Source organism: Lycium barbarum, chromosome 2, assembly GCF_019175385.1.
Source record: "Lycium barbarum isolate Lr01 chromosome 2, ASM1917538v2, whole genome shotgun sequence".
In the NCBI taxonomy this organism is placed as follows: domain Eukaryota; kingdom Viridiplantae; phylum Streptophyta; class Magnoliopsida; order Solanales; family Solanaceae; genus Lycium; species Lycium barbarum.
In genome coordinates this window covers 24,920,483-24,948,311 of record NC_083338.1, presented here as the reverse complement: position 1 = coordinate 24,948,311, position 27,829 = coordinate 24,920,483, and positions in this window count along the sequence as shown.

Sequence of the window (27,829 nt, the reverse complement as noted above, 5' to 3'; positions counted from 1 at the left end):
ATTAGCAAGAGGTAGAGTTGGGACTCAGCCTACGGGATCAGCAGTTGGGTCTTCTTCAGTGCGTCCGACAGCACAGACTTCTCAGACTACATTAGGTAGAGGCAGAGGTAGAGGGTGAGCATCTACTTCCAGCGCTGTTCAGCCCCGCGTATATGCTTTAGCTGGGCGACAGGATCTTGAATCCTCCCCCGATGTTGTCACAGGTACCTTGACTATATTTTCCCGTGAGGTATATGCTTTGATTGATCCGGGTTCTACTTTCTCTTATGTTACCCCATATGTTGCTAACTGTATCGGGGTGGAACCCGAGCTGATTAAACCTTTCGAGGTGTTCACCCCGGTTGGTGATCCCGTAATAGTGAGGCAAGTATATAAGAATTGTGTAGTCGTTATATGTGACCGACAAATAAGGGCCGATTTGATTGAACTGGAAATGATAGACTTCGACGTAATAATGGGTATGGATTGGTTAGCGTCGTGTTACGCAAATGTTGATTGCGGAACGAAAATGGTTTGATTCCAGTTTCCGGGAGAGCCCGTACTTGAATGGAAGGGTAATACAGCATCCCCTAAGGGTAGGTTTATTTCCTACCTCAAGGCGAGAAAGATGATAGCCAAGGGATATATTTATCATCTAGTTCGGGTTCATGATACGGAGGCAAAACCACCAGTTTTCCAATCTGTCCCGGTAGTAAATGAATTTCCAGATGTATTCTCGGATGAACTTCCAGGTCTTCCTCCAGAAAGGGAAATCGACTTTGCTATGGATGTATTACCAGACACCGAGCCTATTTCTATTCCCCCTTATCGAATGGATCCGGTAGAACTGAAGGAGCTAAAAGCACAGCTAAAAGATTTACTTGAGAAGGGGTTTATAAGACCCAGTTCATCGCCGTGGGGAGCGCCAGTCTTGTTCATAAAGAAGAAAGATGGATCTCTACGAATGTGTATCGACTACAGGCAGCTGAATAAGGTGACAATAAAGAATAAATATGCTCTTCCGAGAATCGATGATTTGTTTGATCAGTTACAGGGCGCTAAGTGGTTTTCGAAGATAGATCTGAGATCGGGTTATCATCAGGTGAGAATTAGGGAAGCAGATATTCCTAAGACTGCCTTCAGGACAAGATATGATCACTACGAGTTCCGAGTGATGTCGTTTGGATTGACAAATTCCCCGGCAGTGTTCATGAATTTAATGAATAATGTGTTCAGGCCATTTTTGGATCTCTTCGTGATAGTATTTATCGACGATATTCTGGTATATTCTCGCACAGAGTCAGAATATGCAGACCACCTAAGAATTGTTCTTGGCGTTCTCCGAGCCCGAGAATTATATGCGAAGTTCTCAAAGTCTGAGTTTTTGCTAAATTCTGTGGCATTTCTAGGCCATGTTATTTCAGATGATGGCATCCGAGTCGACTCTCAGAAAATAGAAGCTGTGAAGACTTGGCCAAGGCCTACGACGCCTACAGAAGTTCGTAGTTTTCTGGGTTTGGCAAGTTATTATCGAAGATTCGTAGAGGGCTTTTCATCTATTTCAGCCCCATTAACGAAGCTAACCCAGAAGTCAGCGAAATTTCAGTGGAATGATGCTTGTGAGCGTAGTTTCCAAGAGATAAAAGATAGATTGACCTCAGCTCCAGTGTTAACACTTCCAGAAGGGCCGGATGGTTATGTCGTGTATTGTGACGCTTCCGGTGTGGGGCTAGGATGTGTGCTGATGCAGCGCGGCAAGGTTATTGCATATGCTTCGAGACAGTTGCGGAAACATAAATAGAATTATCCGACTCATGATCTCGAATTGGCTGCGGTTATCCATGCCTTAAAGATATGGAGGCATTATCTGTACGGTGTGCACGTCGATATCTATACAGATCACAAGAGTCTTCAACATATTTTTAAGCAGAAGGAGTTGAACCTACGACAGAGGCGGTGGTTAGAATTGTTGAAGGATTATGACGTGAATATTTTATACCACCCCGGGAAAGCGAATGTGGTAGCAGACGCGCTTAGCCGTCGATCAATGGGCAGTTTAAGTGAAGTCCCTTCAGAAAAAAAAGAAATGGTTCGTGAGCTCTATCAACTAGCAAATCTTGGGGTACGTGTAATTGATTCGGGTAAGGCAGAAATTAGTGTTAATGATCCTGCAGTCTCGCCCTTGAATGCGGAGATAAAAGAACGCCAGTACGAAGATGCACAGATGTGTCATCACAGGGATGTATCCCGTGGGAAAGAGAAGTCTCCATTTGCAGTTTCCATAGATGGGGTTCTTAGATACCGAGACAGACTGTGTGTACCGGATGTGGCAAAATTACGCCAGCAAATTTTAGAGGAAGCGCACCATTCTCGGTATTCCATCCATCCAGGTACGACCAAAATGTATCATGACCTTAAATTACTATATTGGTGGGATGACATGAAACGAGACATAGCGGATTTCGTGGCGCAATGTCCGAACTGCCAACAGGTGAAAGCAGAGCATCAGAAGCCAGGGGGCTTATTGCAAGTAATGGAAATTCGTACCTGGAAATGGGAGGATATTAATATGGATTTTATTGTGGGATTACCCCGCTCCCGAGGAAGATACGATTCTATATGGGTGATCATGGACAGGCTCACAAAAGCAGCTCATTTCCTCCCAGTTAGAACCACGTATTCGGCAGAAGACTATGCCAGGTTGTATCTAAAAGAAATTGTGCGACTTCATGGAATTTCTTTGACCATTATTACAGACAGAGGGGTACAGTTTACAACCAAGTTTTGGAAATATTTTCAAGAAGGGTTAGGTACTCATGTCAAATTCAGCACAACATTTCATCCACAAACGGACGGACAAGCCGAGCGCACCATTCAGACCTTGGAGGATATGCTCCGAGCGTGTGTGTTGGATTTTGGGGGTAGTTGGGATGAGCATTTACCCCTTATCGAATTTTCTTATAACAATAGCTACCATTCCGGTATTCAAATGGCCCCGTATGAAGCCTTATATAGAAGAAAATGCAGATCTCCAATTGGATGGTTTGAAACCGGAGAAGTACAATTGATAGGCCCCGACTTGATCCAACAAGCAATTGAAAAGGTTAAAGTGATTCGAGACCGACTGTTAACAGCTCAAAGTCGCCAAAAGTCTTATGCAGACAACCGCCGACGGGATTTAGAATTCCAGATAAATGACTGGGTATTTTTGAAGGTATCGCCAATGAAAGGGGTGATGAGATTTGGCAAAAAAAGGAAGTTGAGTCCAAGATACATCGGACCTTATAAAATTGTCCGTAAGGTGGGACAGGTAGCATATGAATTGGACTTGCCTTCGGAGCTTGAATCAGTCCATCCAGTTTTCCACGTTTCGATGCTCCGCAAATACATTGGAGACCCAACAAGGATAGTTCCGGTTGAGGATGTGCAAGTGACAGAGAAGCTGACGTATGAAGAAGTACCTGTTGCCATCTTAGACAGACAAGTGCGAAGGCTCCGGAAGAAAGAAGTAGCTTCAGTGAAAATCCTATGGCGAAACAGCAATCGAGAAGAAATGACTTGGGAAGCGGAGGAGAAGATGAAATCTATGTACCCGCATTTGTTCCAGTCCCCGGAGGAGATTCAAGGTGAAGCGCGACGATGTAAGGTATGTATGCTTTAATTTTATGCTTTTGGTCGTGTGTGGCCATGAATGACTGCTGTTGTGATATAGCCTTTGAGGCGAAGATATTGTGGGTTGTTGTGGTAGGTAGCTAGTGTCCAAATTAGAAAGGAACTCTGGCAAAATTTTTCTAGGATTCCCGAGTGTCGAACATTCGCGGACGAATGTTCCAAAAGGGGGGAAGAATGTTACACCTCGGAAATTTTTCCGTACTTGTGTGATGAGTAGAACAACGAAGGGCTTGGGTGCATGATGTTTTGTTAAGTTAGGAACGACAAATTATGAATTTTTGGAAATAAGGAAGTGGCAGAGAATTTTCAGCTCAGTGGTCGTAAAGGGCACTATACGGCCCGTAAAGTGATTTACAGACCGTATAGTGCAATCGTCCTCCAGCTGTCCAAAAATTTCAAGTTCTGTCAAAGTGTTTAAATGGATAAAAACGACTTGGAGGACGGCCTGTAAAGTGGTTTACGGACCGTAAACCTCGGTCGTTAACTGCCATGTCCCTCAGCCAAACTTTCTGTTTTTGAAATTCTTAAACACAACTTGGAGGACGGACAGTAAATCAGTATACGGTCCGTAAACTGTGGTTTACGACCACTGTTCATCCCGACGAGAATTCATTAAACATCAGTTTTGAGTTATTAAAAAGGGACTTAAGCCTCATTTCATTTCATTTTTCTTCCATACAACTCAAGAATGCTCTAGAACTCTCCAAATATTTCCTCCATAAGAATTCAAAGGAATCAAAGGGAACATAAAGATCAACAACACTAAATTCATGAAAACACGTGTAAGAACACATCAAAGGATCATCTAAGCCAAGAAATCCTTAAAAGGGTGGAACTAGGGTTTTGGCTAAGTGAAGTATTTCAACTCAAGGCTTGTTCAATCATGATATAAGGTATGTTTCATGACTATACCACGTGATTCAAGGTATTGGAAGGCTTAGATACTTAAAAGGTAGAAGAACATAGGAATGAGTCATGATTGAGTAAATAGTGTCACTATGGGATGATAGTTGGATGTAATCATGGAAGTTGACGTGTTATGATTATGAATACGTTACAAATGGTGTATAGGTCATGATATAAGTGTTAAAGTCAAAAGAAATTCCGCCTAATTTTATCTAGGGATAACGATGCGTTCTTATAGTCGATTAACTAATGTAATACGAATTCTCTCATGAAGGTGACGACGTGGTATCGAAGGAGAATAAGTGGAAAACAACTTAGTTAAATGGCAAGGTATGTGAGGCTAGTCCTTTCTTTCCAATGGCATGAATCTTATAGTCCGAATTAACATCTTTCAATGAGCTCCTACATTCCAAAAAGTTAAATGTCTATATGAGATAAGTTATACGATATGCTGATGCTAGGATGATGATGATGTTAGTCCTTGCCTACACTCACCTTATGTACTAGTCCTTTCAAGGTGAGGCAGAATGTCCGTAATTTCTCCATAAAGTAATCGGGGGGTCACAACCTTACGTCACCCCGATAGAGTAAAGTTGTTCTCAAACCTTACGCATGTGCTATGATAAGATAAGTATTTTACAATGAGTACATTATTATCATTATTTTATGATAAGCATGGCATGAGCATTGCATACCGGGCCTAGTTGGCCGGGTAGACACCGCTTCGGCGGGCGGCGATATGGATACACCACGACCTTAGGGCGTGGGCAGACACCACTAGTGGGCGGCATGAGATGGTACCCCGGACGCGGGAGGCCTGGACGCGGGCTTATATTATTGATGATCACACCGTTCCGACATATACGGGCAGCTTGCATGTCATGAATTTATGATGTTATGATAAGTATGAGTAAGACAGCATGCATTTCTTCTATTATGATTATTATTCAGATTCACATGTTCTTATTGATGCTCGCACTATATTATTGTTGTCCTTCTTCATCGTTTATGCCTCTCATACTCAGTACAACATTCATACTGGCGTCCTTTCCCTTGGACGCTGTGTTCATGCCCACAGGTAGACAGGGAGGCGAGCTTGATCCAGATATTTAGGAGCTGCCAGCTGTTGAGAGCACTCCATTGTTCGGAGGTGCTTATGATTTCTCTTTTGGTACATATATATATATATATATATTGGGCATGACAGAGCCTTGTTCCGTCCATTGTATAGTATGTCAGTAGAGGCTCGTAGATGCGTATTGTGGGTAGCATGGTCTCACATCTTTCATGTATATGTGCACTCCCTATTTTGATGTACTAAACCTTTCTATATACAAAAGCATTTATGTTTTCATATATATTATGATCTTTTTCACGCTTTAAGTATAAATGTGATAATCAGGGCATTAACCGAGTAAAGTGAGTAATAGGGCGAGCGGTGCTCGGTGGTTAGCCCCGGGTACCCGTCGCGGCCCCTAGCTGGGTCGTGACAATATATTGCAGGCTTTTATGATCTCTGAAAATATCAACATGCACTCCATACAAATAATGACACCATAGTTAAGTGCAAAAATCACGCCTGCCAACTCTAAATCATGAGTCGAATAGTTCTTTTCATGAACCTTGAGCTGACGAGATGCATAAGATACAAACTTACCATGTTGTATTAAGACACATCCGAGACCAACTCCCAAAGCATCACAATAAACAACGAATCGTTCGGTTCCTTCTGGTAGCGTCAAAACTGGAGCAGAAGTTAGTCTCTTCTTCAACTCTTCAAAGCTTCGCTCACAAGCATCTGACCATTAAAACTTAACCTTTTTTTTAGTCAACTTAGTCAACGGATCATAAATACAGGAAAATCCCTCTATGAAACGTCTATAATAGCCTACTAGACCCAAGAAACTTCTTATATCAGAAATTGATATGGGTCTGGGCCAACTCCTTACAACATCAATCTTCTGAGAATCAACTTTAACTCCTTCACCTGAGATTACATGGCCTAAGAACGCGACTTACTTAAGCCAAAACTCACACTTTGAGAATTTTACAAAAAGTTCGCGATCTTTAAGAGTCTGCAACACTATTTTGAGATGATCTGCATGATCAGCCTTACTACGGGAATACACCAAAATATCATCAATGAAGACAATGACGAATAAATCGAGATAAGGCTTAAAGACCCTATTCATAAGATCCATGAAAGCAGCTGGCGCATTTGTCAACCCAAATGACATAACAAGAAATTCAAAATGGCTATAACGGGTTCTGAAAGGGTCTTCGGAATATCAACTTCCTTAACCTTTAACTGATGGTAGCTTGATCTGAGGTCAATCTTGGACTAACATTGGGCACCTTGAAGTTGGTCAAATAAGTCATCTATTCTAGAAAGAGGGTACCTGTTCTTAATGGTAACTTTGTTCAACTGACGACAGTCAATGCACATGCGTAAGGAACCATCCTTCTTTCGGACAAACAAAACTGGCGCACCCTAAGGTGAAACACTGGGCCTAATAAATCCCTTGTCAAGAAGATCTTTCAACTGGGCGTTTAACTCTTTTAACTCTGCTGGAGCCATTCTGTACGGCGGAATAGACATCAGCTTAGTGCCAGGGAGTAGATCAATTCCAAAGTCAATTTTCTTGTCAGGAGGGACTCTTGGAAGATCTTCGAGAAAGACCTCTGGAAACTCATTTACAACTTGGACGGACTGGAGAGTTGGAGTCCAGGTATCTGAATCCTTGACTCGAACTAGGTGGTAGATATAACCCTTGGAAATCATTTTTCTAGCTCTTAGGTAAGAAATAAATCTACCTCTGGGTACTACTGAATTACCGTCCAATTCTATGACTGGCTTATTAGGGAACTAGAATCTTACAACTTTTGTTCTACAACATACCGTGGCATAACATGAAGCTAACCAGTCCATACCCATGATCACATCAAAGTCTACCATTTCTAATTCTGCTAAGTCAGCTATGGTCCTGCGGTGATAAACTAGAACTGGAGCTATGACCGACTCTCCTACTGGGGTGGACACCTCGAAGGGTTCATGCAATTTTTCTGGTTTAATACCAAACTTCTTAGTAACAAATAGGGTTACATAAGATAAAGTGGATCCTGGGTCAATAAGGGCATATACATTAAAAGTGAAAATTGTTAATGTACCTGTGACAACATCTGCACGAGCTTCTGTATCCTGACGACCTGTCAATGCATACAAACAGTTTCATCCTCTGCCTGCATTTCTAGACTTAGCTGCATTGTGCCCCTGCTGGGCGTGATTTTTACGAGGAGCTACTGAATACGAGGAGCTGCGCCACGTTACCTCCAGTACCTTGCCTAGCTGATGGGCAGTCCTTCTGAAAATGGTCCTTCTGACCACATCTAAAACATGCATCAGTACCCACACGACACTTACCTGAGTGTCTCTTATTAGACTTTCCGCATATTAGATTGGTATAAGTCGTCTGACCCACACTAGCCTGAGAGTAAGAACTTTGATGGCTTGAAATTCTGCTTCTTATCATTTCAGAACTTCGGGACTGGCGCACTTGCTGTGGATAGAGCAGGTCCTGCTGACCTGTTCTTAAAGAATTTCCTATTCCCATTACCGCTGAACTATCCGGTAGACTTGACCCTCTTGTTGAACTCCTTGTCTTTCTCTTTTTGCAAGGCTTCCACCTCCTTTAGCCTTGTTTCATTCCCCTGTACGAAAGCAACCATCTTGGAGATATTCATTCCCCCATTCTGTGCAGAAATATTGGCCCCATCATATAAATAGGGATCCAGACCACCAACAAACCTCCTCACTCTTGCCCTCATGTCCAGTATCATAAGTGGAGCATGCTTAGCCAGACTAACAAATTTCAAATAGTAGTCCTGAACTGACCTGCCATTCTGCTTAAGCTTCAGGAATTGCTCAGCCTTAGCTTCCCTGACCTCTATTGGCATGAAGTGGTCTAAGAATGCACTTGTAAATTCATCCCATGTAACATCATCCTCACCTCGGGATAATTCTCAAGATTCATACCAAGTGTTAGCAATGCTCTGCAGCTAATGAGCTCCAAAAGTAGCTGCTTCGATTTCCGTAACTGTCATAATCCTGAAGATTTTCTGAAGAGCATTGATGTAGTACTGAGGGTCCTCGTCTTTCTTTGTCCCCGTGAAGACTAGGGGATTCATCCTCAGAAAGTCTTTAGTCTTAGAAGACTCTCAATTATTCCCTGAACATGACCCAGATTCCTGACGTTGGGCTTTAACTGCTACCAGTTGTGTTAGTATGTTGATAGCACTCCTAACATCCCCATCCGAATCACTAGGAGGTGTAACTGTAGGAGCGGTTGGGTTGTTGTCTGAGTCGGAACGGTCTCTTCATGAGCTACATCCGCGGCAGCCTTCAGGCTGGTGGCTGTGGTCCTCCTGGTGTATTTTCTTTTTGTAGGCATTTTCTGAAAATGTGTACACGCACGAATTAGAAAGGCATCCTGAGAGTACTGCTCTAACTGCACGATCTAGAGTATGAAAGAAGTGAGACAATCCTAAATGTCTTAGTAGTTAACTGTTTATATGTGTGGAGACCTCACACACACAAAAGTGACCCCACTATACACAGTTTCATAGACTTCCTAAGACACTTGAACCTAGGCTCGGATACGATGGACTGGACGAAACACGGCACTCGGTGCCATACTGTATGTGACCGAGCGAACCACATGGCTTGCTGAATCATCATGAGGCATACATGAGCGGAAATATAACATGAATATGATGAGCTTTTATAAAACATGAGAATCGTAACATTAAATAACATACTGATTTAAAACATGAATGCGGAATTATCGCAAATGAGCCAAAATGGTTATCCGACTCTGAACATCTGACATGACATGTCTGACTAGTCTAGTCTAGTCTAGTCTAGTATATGAAACCTCTACATAAGTCTGAACATGAAAACATACTCGCTGGAACAAGGCCCCTAGCATGCCTTTAAATGTATATCATATCACGAAAATAATAAATAATAAATTTCTAAGCCTCGGAAGAGATGGGGCTCACCAACAAGCTGATAAGTGCGAAGTCCTACTAGGTAGATGCGTCGTCCTATAAATCAGTACCTGCATCGTGAAATGCAGGCCCCCAGGCAATAAAAAGAGGACGTCAGCACATTGAATGTACTGGTATCTAAAGCAACTGAATGAAATAACATGGGACATGGAAATAACATCATGAAAACTGAGACTGAAACTGGAACTGAAGCCTAGTCATGAACATGGATACATATAGATATAACATGAGTAAAACATTAAAAGTGGGGAGAGCATTGCATAAACCGACAACATTATATCACCACGTGAGCACGTGGAGTTTGGTACCTCGCCGGACCAGCAGAGCTCCCACACCTTGCCAAGGGTATGATATGAAAACGTGACATGAAAAGATCCGATCAATATAACATGAAATAATCGTCCTAACTTGGTGGAGCGATCCTACGGTGGCTAACGTAGTTTTAGGCTACTTGAGCCTTCTCGGTAGTTAGTGCAACTCCCAAAAACATGAACATGATATAGTTGGCTAAGAAGCCTATGAATTATATAACTTGCTTGTAAACATGATTCTTGCTTGTAATAAAACATGAAGATAATATATAATATAACTTGTATGGAAATATGGAAAACATGTAGAAGTTCATGAAAATAAACATAGTAATTAATAACTTGCATGTAAGAACCCATGGAATGCAAGGTATGGGTTTTCATAGATTATGGACTGATTCTCAATAATCAAAATGATGTATCAAGAACACAATGAAGAATTTATAACAATTTAATACATAATATAACATGGGACATGGATCTAGGGTTATCATGAACATGGTTAAAAGCCCTAGTTTTCGTATAACTTCATACTTTATGGAAGAAGTGGCAAGGGGAAGAACAATGATGTTTCCACATGAAGATAGAAACTCTACGTACCTAGTAATGCTCCAACCTTGTATTAAAAATCTGTTTTTGGAAGAAGAATTCTAATCCTTGGCTTTGGATTCCTTTAGGTGGGTTTTCTAGAAAACCCTATGTCAAGAACATGAAATTCCTACTTAGAATTCATGGAAAATTGGTGGAATTCACTTAGGGTAGTCTTAAAGAGCTTACCTTGATGCTTGGAGAAGTTGAGAGGAGAGAACTGCCGTGTTAGGGCTTGAGAGGAATGAGACTTATGAAATAAAAACTGAATTCCCGTCTTTTAATTGTCTCAGTCACGGCACTGTTGACCGTAACGGGTGTCAAATTTCCAGAGAGGGTCTAAGTTTTGAGGTTGGGTTACGGGCACGAGATACAGACCGTAGCTCGTGTTACGTTCCGTAATGATGAACCGTCCTTTGGTCCAAGTTACTAGCCGGTGATTTTCGAAGCCATACCCGTTACGATATGAAACTTATTTTCGATTCCAACACACTCCTTCTTGGGTTCTAACCTCCTGAGTCATGAATATGGTTTAGTACGGATTTACGAGGTGTTACAGGGATGAAAGTAAATAACTTGTATTTCTTGTGGATGTAGTTTTTTTTCAGGAAATAATAATTAAGTGTCGTTTTCTTGGGATTTTGAAATTTTAACCTTTTTTAAGGGTGTATCCTTTCTCCGTCTTTGACTCAGGAAACTTGAAAACTAAAATACGCATCTTATGAGGTGAAAATTAGGTGTTAACAATTGCCCCTTGGGAGTTCCTGGATGGCAAGGCTATCCTTGAGCTACGAATTTTGACAAACCTAATTTTTACCGAATAATAGAAATTACGACTTTCTTTTTGCGCAAAATTTTGAAAATATGGCCGGACCCCGATCTTTGGGCTTCCTACATATTTCAGGTTATATGGGAATTCAGGCCATTTGTAGTTCTGACTTTAGGAAGACTAAAAAATAAAGAATTTTTAAATTATCTCGGGATGTCCCGAGATAATCATAGGAATATGGCGGATCCTCAAAATTTAAGCAGCCTACATATGCCTGGCTTTGGGAATCAGGCCAATTGAAGTTCCACTCGATAGCCCGAAAAGGAATATCCCTTTATTTGGGATTCCCTTTGACTATTTCCGGTGAAAAATCCAATCGGAAATGGTTTCTGCTTCCCTCTTGGTAGCTTTTAATCCGCCTCCAAATGCTGAGTCCTGCGTGTTAGTTCATTTGGATTTTTTTTAGTCTTTATTGTAAATGTCATACCTATGCGGCTCTTTTTCCATTTGTCATAAAGAATTAATTTATTCGATTTCGCTATTTGTCCGGCTCCTTACGAATGGTCATCCGTCTTCTTTTTTTCTTTTCCTGTAAGTGTGTGCTTTTGTGTGTGTATATATATTTTGAAACGATTTTGACTACTTTGGATAATGATCACGACACCTCAGTTGGCTGTTTTCTCGTCATTTTCAGATGTTTTCATTTTTTCAATGATAACTTCCATTGGGATCTGGTTCGGGCTATACCACATTCTTGCGAAACCTTCAAACCCCAGTTTGGTTTTTGTTTCCGTAAGCAGGATGCTATTAATGAAGACCATGTTTCCAAGTGCGGGGTCATTTTTTTTTTTTATGACATCCGCTACCCTTGAAAATTTGGGATCACATCATTTTCACATACTGCGGTGACTGTCGCAAATCTGATATCGACTGCATCGTTATCCTCATACGAAGTTTGCATTATACCAGTTTTTGGACCACATCACTTATAGTAAAAAAATACCCAAATGAAGACTGCACACTAGAGTGCAGTATCATATTCCTTTCATGATGACCACTAACCTATGCATCCAGAATTACAATATTTAGTCAGAATATTCAATGCGAGACCTTTTCTCATGACAACCGCTATACCTGAACCATAATTACATTGACTTGAGATAAACTACAGTAGCGACCACAAATCTTGATGTAGGAATCACATTCGTATTTCAACGATTGCGGACATCAACCTTGAAATTATGCTACCTATTCTGGCTATATATGGACGAGGACTACAACCCTTTCGGCACGAAGTCGTATCTCCCAAATCATCGTTTTGAGGAATGAAGCTTACCTCGGAGGCAAGACTGACACGCTCCTTTTTTGACTCCAGGGAAGAATACCTGCCCGTCGACAGGGTTCACATCTTCCATAAGGACTAGACTCTTTCGTAATGAATACGACACTACAATGCGATATCAACTCTTTGTCTTCAAACCACAGATTGTCAAAATGAAAATTGTAACCACCTTTCGGGCCAGGATTAATCCATATTTGCTGACACTCTATGTCGACGATCTTAAATTTGATGTCAGAATCATGTCACCCAATTCAGGTGAGAACTGTGCTTACCAAATTTAAGACACCTAATTAGTCAATGCATTAAGGCAAGCCATGCGACATCTAGGTCAGGGCCTCAATACCTTGATGCGATACTGTTTAGTGGAGACATGGCTTCGGTAAGCCGTGATTATATCTTTCAGTAGCCTTAAAATTGTCTTTTCTAAAATTTTCGTGCTCTGCAAAATGAACAAACTTGTCAGCGTAAAACAACTTTAATTAAGGAGAATGTTTTACCCTTCTCGGACGCTTTTCCTTATCATTTCGTCTCAGGATTTCCTCTTTGCTTCGTTTTGTCGTTGTTATCCCTATTTAGATATCTAAGCAAACAAATTAGTGTAACAAAAATCCTTGCTTGTTTGTTCCTGCATCCACCGAAAATTCGTATGTTTCCTATGTGGTCGACCGCTCTTCCTGCAGATGGATTTCTACCGTTCACACTTTAGCAGGAAAGAATGCTTAATTTTTTGAAAATCATTATATTTTCGCAAACAAGAAATTTTTGGATGATGGTTTTGGAAAACAGCAAGCTTATATTTTGGAAGACGTATATTTTCTGTAAATGATAAATTTCGTAGTAATAGTAATTTTGAAAAGGATATATTCCATACACAGCTTTTTTAATGTCATGACATTGGTTACCTGAACGAGGTCTTCTTTCTCTTGAGCTCGACTCGTACTAAAATTTTTGAATCCCTTTTGAAAATTTTGCCCCAGCTTATATATATTTTTGTACCAACTTGAATTTAACCTTGTCGAAGGAATTTTTGAGACCCTCTCAAAATTTTTGCCCCAGCGTAAGAGTATAATTGTTGATTGTGGATTTTATTATGTCAAAGGAATTTTTGAGATCCTTCTCAAAACTCTGCCCCAGTGTAGAAGTTCTAGTCAGTTCGTTCCTTTGAATTGGTGTATCAAAAGAATTTTTGAGGTCCTCTCAAAAATTCTGTCCCAGTTTCTATATGGGGTTGTCTTTGTCTTTCTTTTTCCAAAGCATCTCTGAGGTTTCCTAGGATTTATTGGGAATTTTGTTTGGAACGACCGAGCTCGAGTTAGCGCCTATGTATCCCAAACGGGAATCAGGTCATAACGTAGTTCGGGATAAATATATAGGGATTTATTGGTGAGACCGAACTCAAAAGAGCGCCTACGTATCCTAAATAGGAATCAGGTCATAACGTAGTTCAAAATACATAATTTTAGATTTTTGGGTTAACGCGGCCGAGCTTGGAAAAGCGCCTACGTATCCCGTTATAAGTATAGGGAATCAAGTCCTCGCGTAGTTCGTGCATAATTTTGGATTTGTTTTTTCTTTTCTTCCTAAAAATGCAAAATTACAGGTAAAGGAAATGCAATTAAAAGTAACATAAAACTACAAAAGCTATGAATCTCTATAGCCGTGTTCTTTCTCAATCATAGTATCTCTTGATGGCGTCTGAATTTATTGCTCTTGGCCACTCTTGGCCATCCATTTCAGCGAGGACAACTATTCCTCTCGATAACACCTTTCGCACCATATAAGGCCCTTGCCAGTTTGGCGCGAATTTCCTTTTGTATTCTTCTTGATTTGGGAATATCCTCTTGAGCACCAATTGCCCTATTTGGAAAAGTCTAGTCCTCACATGTTTGTTGAAGGCTCACGCCATTCTTTGTTGGTACAACTGACCATGGAAAACGGTGATCATCCTCTTTTCATCTATCAAAGCTAGTTGCTCATGCATTTTGCGGATCCATTCTGCTTCGTCTAATTCTGCTTTTTGTATGATTCAAAGGGAAGGGATTTCTACTTCGGCTGGTATCACTGCGTCAGTGCCATAGACCAGCAGATATGGAGTGGCTCCGGTTGAAATTCTGGCTGTTGTGCGATATCCCAGTAATGCATATGCCAATTGTTCATGCCAGTCTTTGTAGTTATCAATCATCTTTCTGAGGATATTCTTGATGTTTTTGTTGGCGGCTTCTATAGCTCCATTAATTTGTAGCCGGTATGCAGTCGAATTCCGGTGAGTGATTTGGAATTGAGCACATATTTCTTTCAACAGGTGGATGTTCAAAGTAGCCCCATTGTCTGTTATGATCGATTCTGGGATGCCAAATCGGCATATGATGTTGTTGCGCACAAAATCCGCTACTACTTTCTTTGTTACTGACGCATAAGATGTTGCTTTCACCCATTTGGTGAAGTAGTCTATGGCGACCAAAATAAAACGGTGCTTGTTTGAAGAAACCCACTCAATCGGTCCTATGACATCCATGCCCCAAGCGGTGAATGGCCAAGGCAATTTCATAGCATTCAGTTCTGTTGGAGGGTCTTTTATCAAGTCTCCATGAATTTGACACTTGTGGTATTTCTGGATGAATTTGCTACAATCGTTCTCCATGGTCATCCAGTAATAGCCTGTCTTTAAAATCTTCTTTGCCAGTACGAACTCGTTCATGTGATGCCCGCAGATTCCAGCATGTACTTCTTCAATCAACCTTGTGGCTCCGACAGAGTCAACACATTTGAGCAAACCTAAATCTGGGGTTCTTTTATACAGAACATTCTTATTGAGGAAGAAACCATTTGAAACTTCCTGATAGTCTTCTTCTGATTGATGGTGATTCCTTCAGGACACTCTCCTTTCTCCAAGTATATTATAATGTCGACGTACCAACGTTTTCCATCAATCTCTGCTTCTACTAAAGTATAGTGAGCTTGTTGATCTCTGATTTTAAGTCTGACAGGATCAATGTACTTACTGTCAGGATGCTGAATCATGGATGCTATTGTCGCCAATGCATCAGCAAACTCATTATGGGTTCTTGGTATATGTTTGAACTTGACTTCTTGAATTTGATCTGCCAGTCTTTGCACAAGTCCAACATATGGTATGATCTTCTCATTTTTGGTGGCCCATTCTCCTCGAACCTGATGAATCAACAAATTCGAGTCGCCAATTACCTGAAGATCTCGCACATCCATGTTAAGGGATAAATGAAGACCTATGATGTAATCTTCGTATTCAGCCATGTTGTTGGTGCAAAGTTACACTTAGCGGCCACTGGATAATATTGGCTTGAGTCCGAAACCAAAACGGCTCCGATTCCTGATCCTTTAAAGTTGACCGCTTTGCTAATGCTTGCCCCTTAACTGATTTTTGTGTGATGTATTGGATGTCGAACTCACTCTATAGCATTTGCCATTTGCAAGCTTCCCTATCGGCATAGGTTAGCGAAAGATATACCTTAGGGGGTCCATTCTTGAGATCAAATAAGTCGTGTATGCAGCCGTATAATGTCTTAATTTTCGAGACACCTAGGTTAGAGCGCAACACGTCTTTTCCACCAAGGAATATCTGAATTCACAGGGTGTGAACTTCTTACTGATAAAATAGATGGCTCTCTCTTTCTTGTTGTTTCATCATTTTGCGCCAACATGCACCCAAAAGCATTTTCTGATACTGACATATATAGCAGTAAAAGGCTTCCCAGCCTTGGCGGGACCAAAACGGGTGGATTTGACAAGATCTTTTGATTGTGTCGAAAGATTTCTGAAAATCCTCTGTCCATTTAGTTGGACCATCTCTCATGAGGAGTTTGAGAATCGGTTCTACCATTACTGTGGACTGGGCAATGAAGCGTCCAATGTAATTCAACCTTCCTAGGAAACTCATGACCTCTTTCTTTGTTGTTGGTAGTGGGAGTTGTTGAATTGCTTTGATCTTTGTGGGATCCAACTCAATACCATGATGACTGACTATGAATCCTAGAAACTTCCTGGTAGGCACTCCAAAGGCGCATTTTCCAGGATTCAACTTCAAATCGTACTTGCGGAGTCTGTCAAAGAATTTTCTCAAATGTTCAAGATGATCATCACCCACTCGGGACTTGATGATGACGTCGTCCACATATTCCTCGATCTCTCTATGCATTATATCATGAAAAATGGCAGTCATCGCCCTCATATAGGTAGCGCCAGCATTCTTGATCCCAAAAGGCATTACCCGATAGTGATATACTCTTCATGGTGTGATGAAGGCCATTTTCTAAGCATCTTCCTCATCCATCAGTATCTGATGATAGCCCGCGTAACAGTTCATAAAAGACTCCACCTCATGCTTGGCGCAATTATCAATAAGTATGTGAATGTTAGAGAGTGAGAAATTATCCTTTGAACTAGCGCGGTTAAGATCACGATAGTCCACGCAGATCCTTATTTTCCCATCCTTCTTTGGTCCCAGGACTATGTTTACTAACCATGTCGGGTAGGGTGTCACTTCCACAACTCCCGACTGAATCTATTTCTCGACTTCTTCTTTGATTCTGATGCTGACATCGGGCTTAGGCTGTCTGATTTTCTGCTTTACCGGGGCAAATCCCTCTAGAATTGGCAACCTATGAGCGATAATGTCTATACTCAAACCCGGCATATTGGCCTATGACCTAGCAAAAACATCTTCATACTCTTTACGCAGACTTTGATACCCTTCTTTCTCAGGCTCTGTCAAATGTACACTTAGCCTGGTTTCTCAAACCATTTCCTCGTTTCCTAAATTAACTGCCTCCGTTTTCTCTTGGTTTTGTGTCAGTCTATTTTCATATTCCTCTTCGACGTCTATCAACACTTTTGGTTCAGTGATCTCTTCTTCTTGATCTTTGTTTTGTTCGTCATCGTTCTTACTTATTTCGTAACATGTCATGACATTATATGTGGCTTCTGTGTTATTACTGTAAAGCAAAGTAACATAATTATCAATCATGTAAAGTCAATCTCAATTATGTACTTTATATATATATATATATATATATATATATATATATATATATATATATATATATATATATATATATATATATACATATATATAAAGTAAAACAATTTTGTCTTATTGCAAACTTTGAGGCGTTTTTATTGAAATTTTAAAAGAGTGATACAAACTGTGGTCTTGACTCGGAATGGAGCATCGATCCGTTTCCATTATTAAACAACACTTAATAAGGAAATGTAAAAGCACGAAAAGGCGATAAGCCGGACCTCAAAGCCGACTTTTGTCATTTTTCTGAAAGTGACCATTCCTTCTACTGCAAAGTGAATAATGGGGTAGAAGTCCATCCATTCGACATTTCTCCTGGCTCAGTACGATGAATCTCTAGTGCTTCAAAGGATTCTTCAATGATGGCTGCAGATTCCTCTTCCCAAAACAACGTCCTTAAACTCTCTTCTGGATCTTCGCCGCTGCGACTCGATGGGCATGCTGTGAAGGACTGGTATAGATGAGGAAATGGCTTTCTCATTTTAACAGGACCTCTTGGTCCATGTTCTTCTTCTTCTTCTTCTTCTTCTTCTTCTACCCACATGGCTTGTATCCAAACCCAAATCGATATTTCCCATTTTTGATAGTCACTGGTTCTTTAATTCCTTGTAAGTTCCTTCCCAGACCTTTCTCGGGTTGAAACCCGTTTCTTATCATAGTCGTGGCAACCATTTTGTAGACCGGTGGCATAGGGATATTCTCATCATCCCCCCTGCGATCTAACATGCCTAATTCAATGGTGTGAAAATCAGTATCTCTTGGAAATTTTTCTATGACCAATGCTGAATTGTCCGGATAGTTATGGATACTTCCTTTACCATGAATCACGACTTCTTGATCATCCCAGATGAATTTGAGAGACTGACGCAACGAAGACGCCACAACCCCAGCGGCGTGCAATCAAGGTCTTCCCAACAATAAGTTATAGCTTGTTTTGATATCCATGATAATGACCTCCACGACGTACTCTGCGGGACCCATTTATATGTACAGATCTATTTCTCCAATTGGGTAACTGGTTGCGCTATCATCAGCTTTACATTTGTTTGACTCTAGCGGATTTTGCCAATATCGTATCAAAGCTGTTTCAAAGTCGTCACAAGGCATACATTCAACCCAGCCCTTTCATCAATCAGCACTTGAGGGATAATCTTATCGCGGCATTTGAATGTTATGTGTAAGGATTTGTTGTGGTCTTACCCTCTCTTGGCAATTCGTCGTCAGAACATGATAGCCTATGCGCTCGTACAACATACCCTACAATCTCAGCCAATGTTTCACTTGTAGTGCCAGCGGGTACTTGGACTTCATCCAAAGCTTTCATTAAGGATAAGAGATGTTGAGATGAACTGAGTAATAATGACATTACTGATATCCTGGTAGGAATCTTATGCAAGTGCTCAACAATCGAATAATCCTTGACTGGCATTTGACTCCAAAAGTTTTCAGCTTCACCTTCAGTGATTAGTCTTTTCTGAGTATTTTCGCGATGAGGTGCTTTCAGTATAGAATCTTCTGGAGAGTAACATCTTCCAGACCTGGTCATACCCTGAACAACAGTGGCTACCTTTTTTCTTTTGTTGACTACCATCAGGTGCGGTGGTTTGATCACAAGAGGTGTATTCTCAGCTGGCCCTGATGATTTGAGTAAGAATGACTCATACTGAATTCGACCTACTGTTGAGGGATATTTGAGCACGAATGGTTGTTTCTTGGCTATAGCAGACGACTGGGACATCTCCGATTTCCTTGTCATGGGGCCTAACACTTCTTTTCGCTCTTGTAAGGACAACGAGGCGACAGTGCTTTCCAACCCTTCAATATCTGGACAAATGATCGCAGGACTCTCTTCCCATTCGTCACCTCTTTCTATCATATGAATTTGATTCTTTCCATGCTTCTGGAGAAGATTTGTGTCCATATTTGGAGGTGTTGGCTACAAGATAAGCTCATGATTGTCAATCAAATCTTGTAGCTTGTGCCTCAAGTTTATGCAATATTAAGTAGTATGGCCAACTTGGTTAGAATGATAGGCGCAAGTGAAATCTGACCTGTACCATTGATCCTTGGGGTTAGCAGGTTTTGGTGGAACAACATACATTCGACCGGCGTCTCTTAATTTGGCAAACAAACTATCCCTTGATTCTGGTAAAAGAGTGAATACTCTTGGAGGTTTCTTTTGGGGTGCCTCATAGTTTGCTAGTGGAGGCTGATTTTGGAAAGCCTAGTTTTGTGAAGCTCGGTTATTGGGTGCTGGCATTTGATAATTTGGTCGTGGAGCTTGGTTGCTAGGTGCTGGTATTTTGTAATTTGGTAGCCAGGTTGTATGTGGCACATAGACATCGGGCTATATTGGGGTGAAGTAGTTATATAGCTGGTTGGTGGAGGCGATCGGTGGTTGCCTTGATTTTTGTGGGTTATCTCTTTTCCTCGGCTTTTTAGGCTAGTAGCTCTGGAAATATAAGCTACATCTTCTTTCTTATTTTTCCACTCGTGGCACTAGATGCACCTGCTCTATCAAATACACTGACAATCCTACCGGTCTTGAGGCCATCTTCGATGTCTTCCCCAACAATGACTAACTCTGCAAAAGAGCTCCCTTTGATAGTTATCATTTTGTCAAAACAATCAACTTCTTGGTACCGTATAAATGCAGCTACCAACTCGGCTTCAGTCATAGGTGGTTGCACACACACCACCTCGTCTCTCCAGCGACTGGCATATTCTCTATAGGTTTCGATCGATTTCTGACGGATTTTCTCCAATGAGAAGCGATCAGGCACCTTTTCCACATTGAAGCGGAATCTCTCTATGAATGAACCTGCCATCGCTTCCCATGTCTTCCATCAACTGATGTCTTGTGAGATGAACCACTCCATAGTTGTTCCTGACAGACTTCGACTGAATAATCTCATGAGCAAAGCTTTGTTTCCACCACTCCCGACCAACTAGTCGCAATATGCTCTCAAGTGGGCCCTGGGATTGCCCGACCCATTGAAGTGGTCAAATTTGGGAATTTTGAAACCTTCTAGTAAACCCAAATCAGAGTATCTCAGCCCCTCTTTCTTCTTTGAGCCCTCCTCTAGTTCAGCGATTTTCTTCCCCATCTCTTTCTCGATTTTTTCTATTCTAGCCTTTTTCATGTTCTCCACTTATGGTGAGGAGTCAATATGGGTGATATGGTCTTAAAAAGTAACATTTGGTTGCACGGGAGGGTTGTAAGAGTTCCCGCTGCCCGAGGGGTTTGATAAGTGTTTGGGTTATGAGATGCTGTAGCATGAGCAGGTATTTGGAAAGCTGGTGTTTGGTGGGAGGAATTCCCCACATGGGTGGTGCTTTAACGCGGTGGAGTTTGAAATGTAGCCCAGTCTAAGTTTGTGGGAAATGGTCAAGGATTGGTAATTCTAAATTTGGGAAAGTGGTGCAGGCTTTCTAGCCTCAGTATTAGTAGCATTTTCTTTTTTAGCCCTCAGGCGGGCTACTTCTTCTCTAGCTTTAGCTAATTGCCTTATTAGCAGGTTAACGGCCTCTTCCAAAGGCATTCAAGCTATGTCAGCTGTTTGGGTACCCTCAACGAAGGCAGTTCTATTTTGGTTGTTGTTTGGGGGCCGAGTCTCAGGCATGTTTTCTTCTTGTAGAGGGTTTAAGGACGCTGCAGCAGCTTTTGATCGAGCAACTGGTGCCAGCGAATCGACCCCTGTCTATAAGTGGAAACAACTCAAAGGCTCCAAAGTTAATGTTAGTTTAGGCACAAAACACAAAATATCACATTATTTGCAGTTTATAGCATATAGATTCATATATCTAATTTGAACTCTTGATCGATTTACATTCCGAGGGTATTTTGGTCGTTTGGTGTTTTTAGGGACATTGATTTTTTGGTAAGTGGTCTTCATGGTTGATTTGCTTCTACCCATCCTGTATTAAGGGGGATTTTTATTTTTATGATAGAAGGACCGAGTCTTCAATAGACTGCCTACGTATCCCACCAAAGGGAAATCAGGTCCGTCTATAGTTCGGGAATACACAGAAAAGGTTTTTTCCTATGCTAACCGAAACTTAGTTTTCTACCCTGACCAAGCCTTATGCAGGCTTCCCACGTATCCCCAACAGGACATCAGGTCAGCATGGTTCCGTTTACATAAAAGGGAAAGGGATATTCCTCTTAATTGAATGCAGTAAAGGAATACTTAGATTTTTCTACCCAACCATGCTAGGCAACTTTTCATTGTCTTCTCATCTTCATCTTTTATCCTTGTCTTCCTGTGATAAGTCACGAAGCGTTCCAATTCAAACTTGAAATCCATACATTCTTCAATGTCGTGGCCAAGGCGACCATGGTGAAATATGCAAACTCTTTCTCTTAAAAGTCCTAGGTGACCCTGATATGTTTGCGACACTGCTCTTATCTTCTTCACACTACACAGTAAGGAATGAATCCTGGTATATGACTCCTCAAACTTGGAGAAGTCATTTCTCCAGAACCTAACCATCAATATCTTTTCTGGCTGATTTCTCCCTTAGTCATGGGTCAGGAAAGAGTGGGGTCCCCAAAGTTGGCTAATTCTCCCTTGGTCAATCCATTGGACCAACTTCCTTTTCAGCGTTCTACACTCATTGACTGTATGCCTAGACTGACTTTAGTGGTAAAGGCATTTCTTGTGGATCATGGAAGGAGCACACGGTGGCAGCAGATTTGGGCTTTGCATGTACTCTCCAAAGTCTCTAAGATCCCGTTTGGACATTTCCACCGGCGCACCCCAATTGTGCGGTCATGTGCCTTTGAGAACTATTTTGTATGAAACTGGAGGTTCCTCGAGCTGAGATTCGCGCGGGTCTCCATAAACTTCCCGCTTCAAATTGGGCATAAGCAATCGTCGTCTTCGTAGGGTATGGGGTTTAGCCCTTTTTGTTGACTGAGTCGGACATAACTACCAAGTGGCTCTTCCGGCACCTTTCCTCATTTTACCCGATCAGCAGGGTGTTTCTCAGTTAGTTCCTCAACATAAGCTAGGAGAGTTTCAGCTTCTTTCATCGTCTCATTGGCCGCCCTAGTGGTCTGGACAGCTTCTTTCATTCTAGCAGTAGCTAGGGCTAGGATATCATCCCACTGTCGGTTTTTCCTACTTGTTGCTTCCATGTCCTCATCGTCACTGACTAGATTGACGTAAGGAGAAGTTGCACTCATGCTGTCCGAAGTCTCCATTTCGTATTAGCAAATCAACCTTTTAAGAGTGGAGCTAAATTAGTTTTGTGGGTTGTCATCTTGGTTTTTTCTTTTAGGTAGTGTCCGGAATGTGGACCAATCAAGAATTTTAATAATATATATGATTTTCACACAAAACAGTTATATCAAATTAGCATTTAGACAATATATAATTCATTTTCCTATACCTCGTTACTCCAAGGCTACTAACGCATGAAGTAAGATTGTGCCATATGTAAAACAAATTTATTGTTCCCCAAAAATAAAAATCCCAATGCTTTTCATTAATAATATCTTTTGCAAATGGGATTACAAGGATTTAAAGTAAATGAATGCAAAAATATCAAAAGAAATCCACTCCTCGTATCGAAATCTGCTGTCCCGATCCACTGACCCCTCTGAACATCAGTCAATGAGGTCCCTGTATCGATGGCTCCCCTAACAAAAGTGTCGAGTCATTCTAAACTCGTTAATGAGGCATCCGCCTCGTCTGTCAAACTCTTAATTACATTTTGATCATTTTCTGTTTTTGCTTGATAACTTTATGCCCTTTCTTTTGCTCGTCGTTTCATTCTTCTAACCTGAATTGCCTTCGTGGCTTCCCTATCCACGGGAAATTTGTAAAGGTATGGAGCTAGAGTGGCAGTACCTGCTAACTCAGCTCCAAGCCACTCATAGTAATCTTCGTCATGACCTGGATTGTTTGGATCCTCGTCCAGCTTGTCTTCTTTCATCACATTCATCCAATCTTTCCTAGCATCTTGTATACCCTCGATATGACCCTATTCGTAGTCTCTCACAAACTCTCCCATATCTCCCACATTTGGGATAACCTGTCTCATACCAAACTGTCTAGGTACCCTCAAAGGTGCGTAGGGTCTGATCCCCCTAATGCCTATAAGTGTTAAATAACAAAGTCTACGGCTCTTAATACAAATAGACTTGGAATGGAAGTCAGGCACAATCCACCTAATGTGTTCTTCTCTTATTCTGGAAAAGATGTGAGCCCACCATTGACACCTAATTTTTGACCTCCCGTAATTTATTTTATTTACTCAGGGTGCTTGGATAATAAATAAGATAATTTTTACACTCACAAAAATTCTGAATAATTTTTAAACAATTATTCAGGTTAATATGTTACTTCTATAAATTAATAGGGGAACCTTCAAGGCTCTATTAATTATTCAGAAAATTATCGGCATCGTTACAACATTTTTATAATTTGTCAGCAATAGGACAATTTTACACCATTGTTCATTTAATCCAGAAAAATCAAAGAAAATTATATAGAAAGCAATTTATTTTATTTTATATCCGAGGAATTTAAGTAATTAAAAGAATTTATAGTCTTACCCCTCAAGCTTTGAATTATTATTATGTGTGGACACATGTGCCAATTTTGGCCAAATTGTTTTAAAATTGTGATCTTGCTTAATCTCATTTGTATTCATGCATAAATGACCGCCTCATAATTGACCAATTCATGGTTTAAGACAGCTGAGGTCAATTTTGCAAATTCTGAATTCCTAATGGCTTTAATTGAAATGTCCAAACCATGGGCAAATCAATTAGGGACATTAATGCAAATTAGAATTCATTGGTTAAATTAATACCAAAGTGAGGCTATGTTTGCAAATGATTAATTGCAAGGGTATTTCTGCGATTAATTACAGTGATTGGCCACAATTGCAACCCTCATTCAATTAGAGGTCAATTAAAGGCTATTTCTTGCAAAAGTAGTTTTAGAGTTACTTGTTAAATTAATTACGCCTTTGTTTGACCTTGTTTTAATTATTTTTTTACTACGACTAATTCCTTTAAATGTTAGCCTATTAGAGTTGTGATTTGTCTTTAAAAATTTCATTTTACAGTTGTTTGCATTTATTTCTAGCCATTGATTGCTTTTTTTTTTAATTGAAATCTGGCCCTTCACTGTGTTAATATTGAGAATGGATCTTTGTCCCACACCGGTTGGAAAGGGAAGGTTGTTTGCTGGGGGGTTTCTATAAATAGATACCCATAGTAAGTTGAAAGACAAGTTTTGAATTTTGGAAAGGAAGAGGAGAAAAAAAAGTTTCAAGCTTTAAAAAAGTTGAAAAAGGTGAAAAATTAGTTTTGAAAGATTTAAGAGATTAAATCTGGAAAAACAAAGCTTTATACTTGAGATTTCAAGTTAAAAGCATTAGTTAAAATTTTAGTGTATTTTTTAGAGCTTTTAAATCTGCTCTTCAGTTAAAAACAAATTCGTTTGTGCTTTATTTTGGTTGAGTTTGGGAGTTGGAAGAGCTTGCAAGTTCATTATTGATCAACGCTGCACTTGCAAAAGGTAATTTTATATATATTTATTGCTTTTCTCCTTTAATTTCTACATAGTTTCTATTTTTGCTTGTTTTGTTCTATATTTTAGTTACATAGTTAATTCTTGTATGCTTGGTTATATAGATTAATCTATGATAATTAATTGTATATTGAGGTTTCTGATTGGTAGTTTAGAAAAATGTAGAAATTTAGTGATTCATGTGTTTGGTTGTGAGACTACGGATTTGCCAAAATAGGTGTTGAAGTCCCTGGAATGTCTTTTTTTTTTTTTTTTTTATTAATGGAATAAGCTACCTGAATTTTTGATAGTTATATAACACTGTTTCTGTGTGTACTAGCCTATTACCCCATTTTTATTGTAAGGATATAGTTTAGCTCAGTTTATGCCCATGTGTAAGAAAAATGAATTAGGTTTCTTTTTAGTCAACTATGTTGCTATTTGGATCCCTGAACATGCTGCTTAGCCCTTCATCTTGGTTGTATTGCTTCATGTGTCTGATTTCATTAAATGTCCATGGTATAGCATTCCCCCTGTTAGTCTAGGTGGTATGGTTCTTAACTTGGCCTTGTCTTAATATTCTTGTGTTGTTTTAGTAGAACTTAAATGCGAAGCTTGTTTCCTGTTTTATCCTAGCATTAATGAGAGTTATGTGACCTTGCATTAGTATGATATCTCTTGGTTTAGAGTTTCTTCCTGGTTATAAGTATAAAGGTGTTTAAAAGCTGATTTAGTTTGCTAAAATCATGACCTATGACTGTCCTTGTTTACTATGTAATATTGAAAGAGGTTAAATTTGTGCAAGTGTTCCCTTTTGAAAGCAGGAGGGACCTGACTATTTCAGTTCTCTCCCCTAGGCCTATTTGCATTGGTGTGTGTATTTGAAAAATGATCACTGAAGCCTTATGTGTACACCACTGCCCATGTGTGTGATTTCCTTCTTTTGATAAGCTTCTCTGAGGAACATGTGTGTGTGCTGTGTGGATATCCTTATCCTATTTTTAACCTTAGCCATCGAACATGCTCTTATTCCTTTTATTTTTCGTCTCCCTCATGTTTAGGTGTATCCAAGGTGTATGTACATTGTTTGTGCCATCCTCTATGCGCATTTAGCCCTGTGCTTCCAGCCTGTCTCCTACTTTATATCCAATTCACTTTGCCTATGCTTTAATATGACCTGAACCACTCTTTGTTTTGTTGCTGAACCCCTCCATGTCATACCTGGTTCTATTCTCATCAACACAGTGTATCCTTGGACTTGTACATGCCTATGCTTTTCTTTGTTAGACTTTTGTGATATTCCCTTTCCTTGCATATCTTATTTTTCTTGTTATGCCTGCTTAATCTCATTTGAGCAACTTGCCCTTCTTTTGAAGATCCTTGACTTACATCTTGCTTAAATCATCTACATAAGACTCTGCTAGGCTTAATCCTTTTTTTTTCTTAACCAGTCTGCATACTAGTTAACTGTCTCACACTATTTGAAGATGGTACATTTCCTGGTTTGGCCAGTTCATGGCTGAGTACAACCTTTTTTTCTCCCCCCCCCCCCCCCCCCCATGACATTTAGATATGGTACACACTTATGTATGCCTTCATATCAGTTGACTGTTATGGCATCTCTTGTTGGCACTCCCATCTTGCTCTGATCTAGACTAAATACCATACAAGAATGATACTATTTTTAAAAATGCTTTGCCATGCTTTCTATTTGCCTACACACAACATCATGTTCTTTAAAAAAAAATGCTTTGATCTCTCATATGCTCATGTATTTAGTTATTATGATTGTTTTTCTTTCTTCTGTTCTCTTTTGCTTGAAAAAAAAAATATTTGGCCTTGTGCCTGTTTGTACACTACTTGGCTCTACTAGATGTTGTACCTATTTCTCCTTTAATCACTAATTTCCAATCTCGTTCCTTTGAAACCATGTCATAGCTTTCCTATTTCAGACCATGCTTATGTTACTCTAACTTGACTTATGCTTGACCATATGTGCATACTACAGTTTGTTCCTTGACTTGAGGATACGATAGTGCGTTGATATATGTTTGGAATTTTGACTCCTCTGTGTGCAGATTATTTCTACCAGTTTATGACCTTATGATCAGTCCCTTTTTTTTTGAGTTCTGTGATGTATTGCAGTCTGTGTTTGGCTATAGTAACTGATCATGTGCCTTGGCCTTATCCTTGTTTGTCCCTCCCTACATTAATCTGCCTATGCAGATGCTGCCATGACCTGTTCTTTTACATAAATTATGACTTACATGTTTGCCACCATTGCTCTTGCCAACATTACTCCATGTCTACTGGCTTTCTTCCTCTAGTTGTAATAGTATCCATGACGCTTCCCTGTTTTATTTTTAAAGGTCCTGAGTTGCTCTCTTTCTTGTACAGATCTTGTTTCACCCATATAGCCATATTATCAGAAGTCCCTGCTTTTTTTAACTCTGTTGTGTAATGCTTATAACACTCTCATATTGGGCATCGTCTGATCTACTGAAACTTGCCTGCTCACTTCATGGTTATGCCTTACATTATGCCTTTTGTATTTTGTCCAGTGTTGTCGTTTCTGCTATATGTGAGCTTAGTTGGCTCCTTTAAGTCTAAAAATCC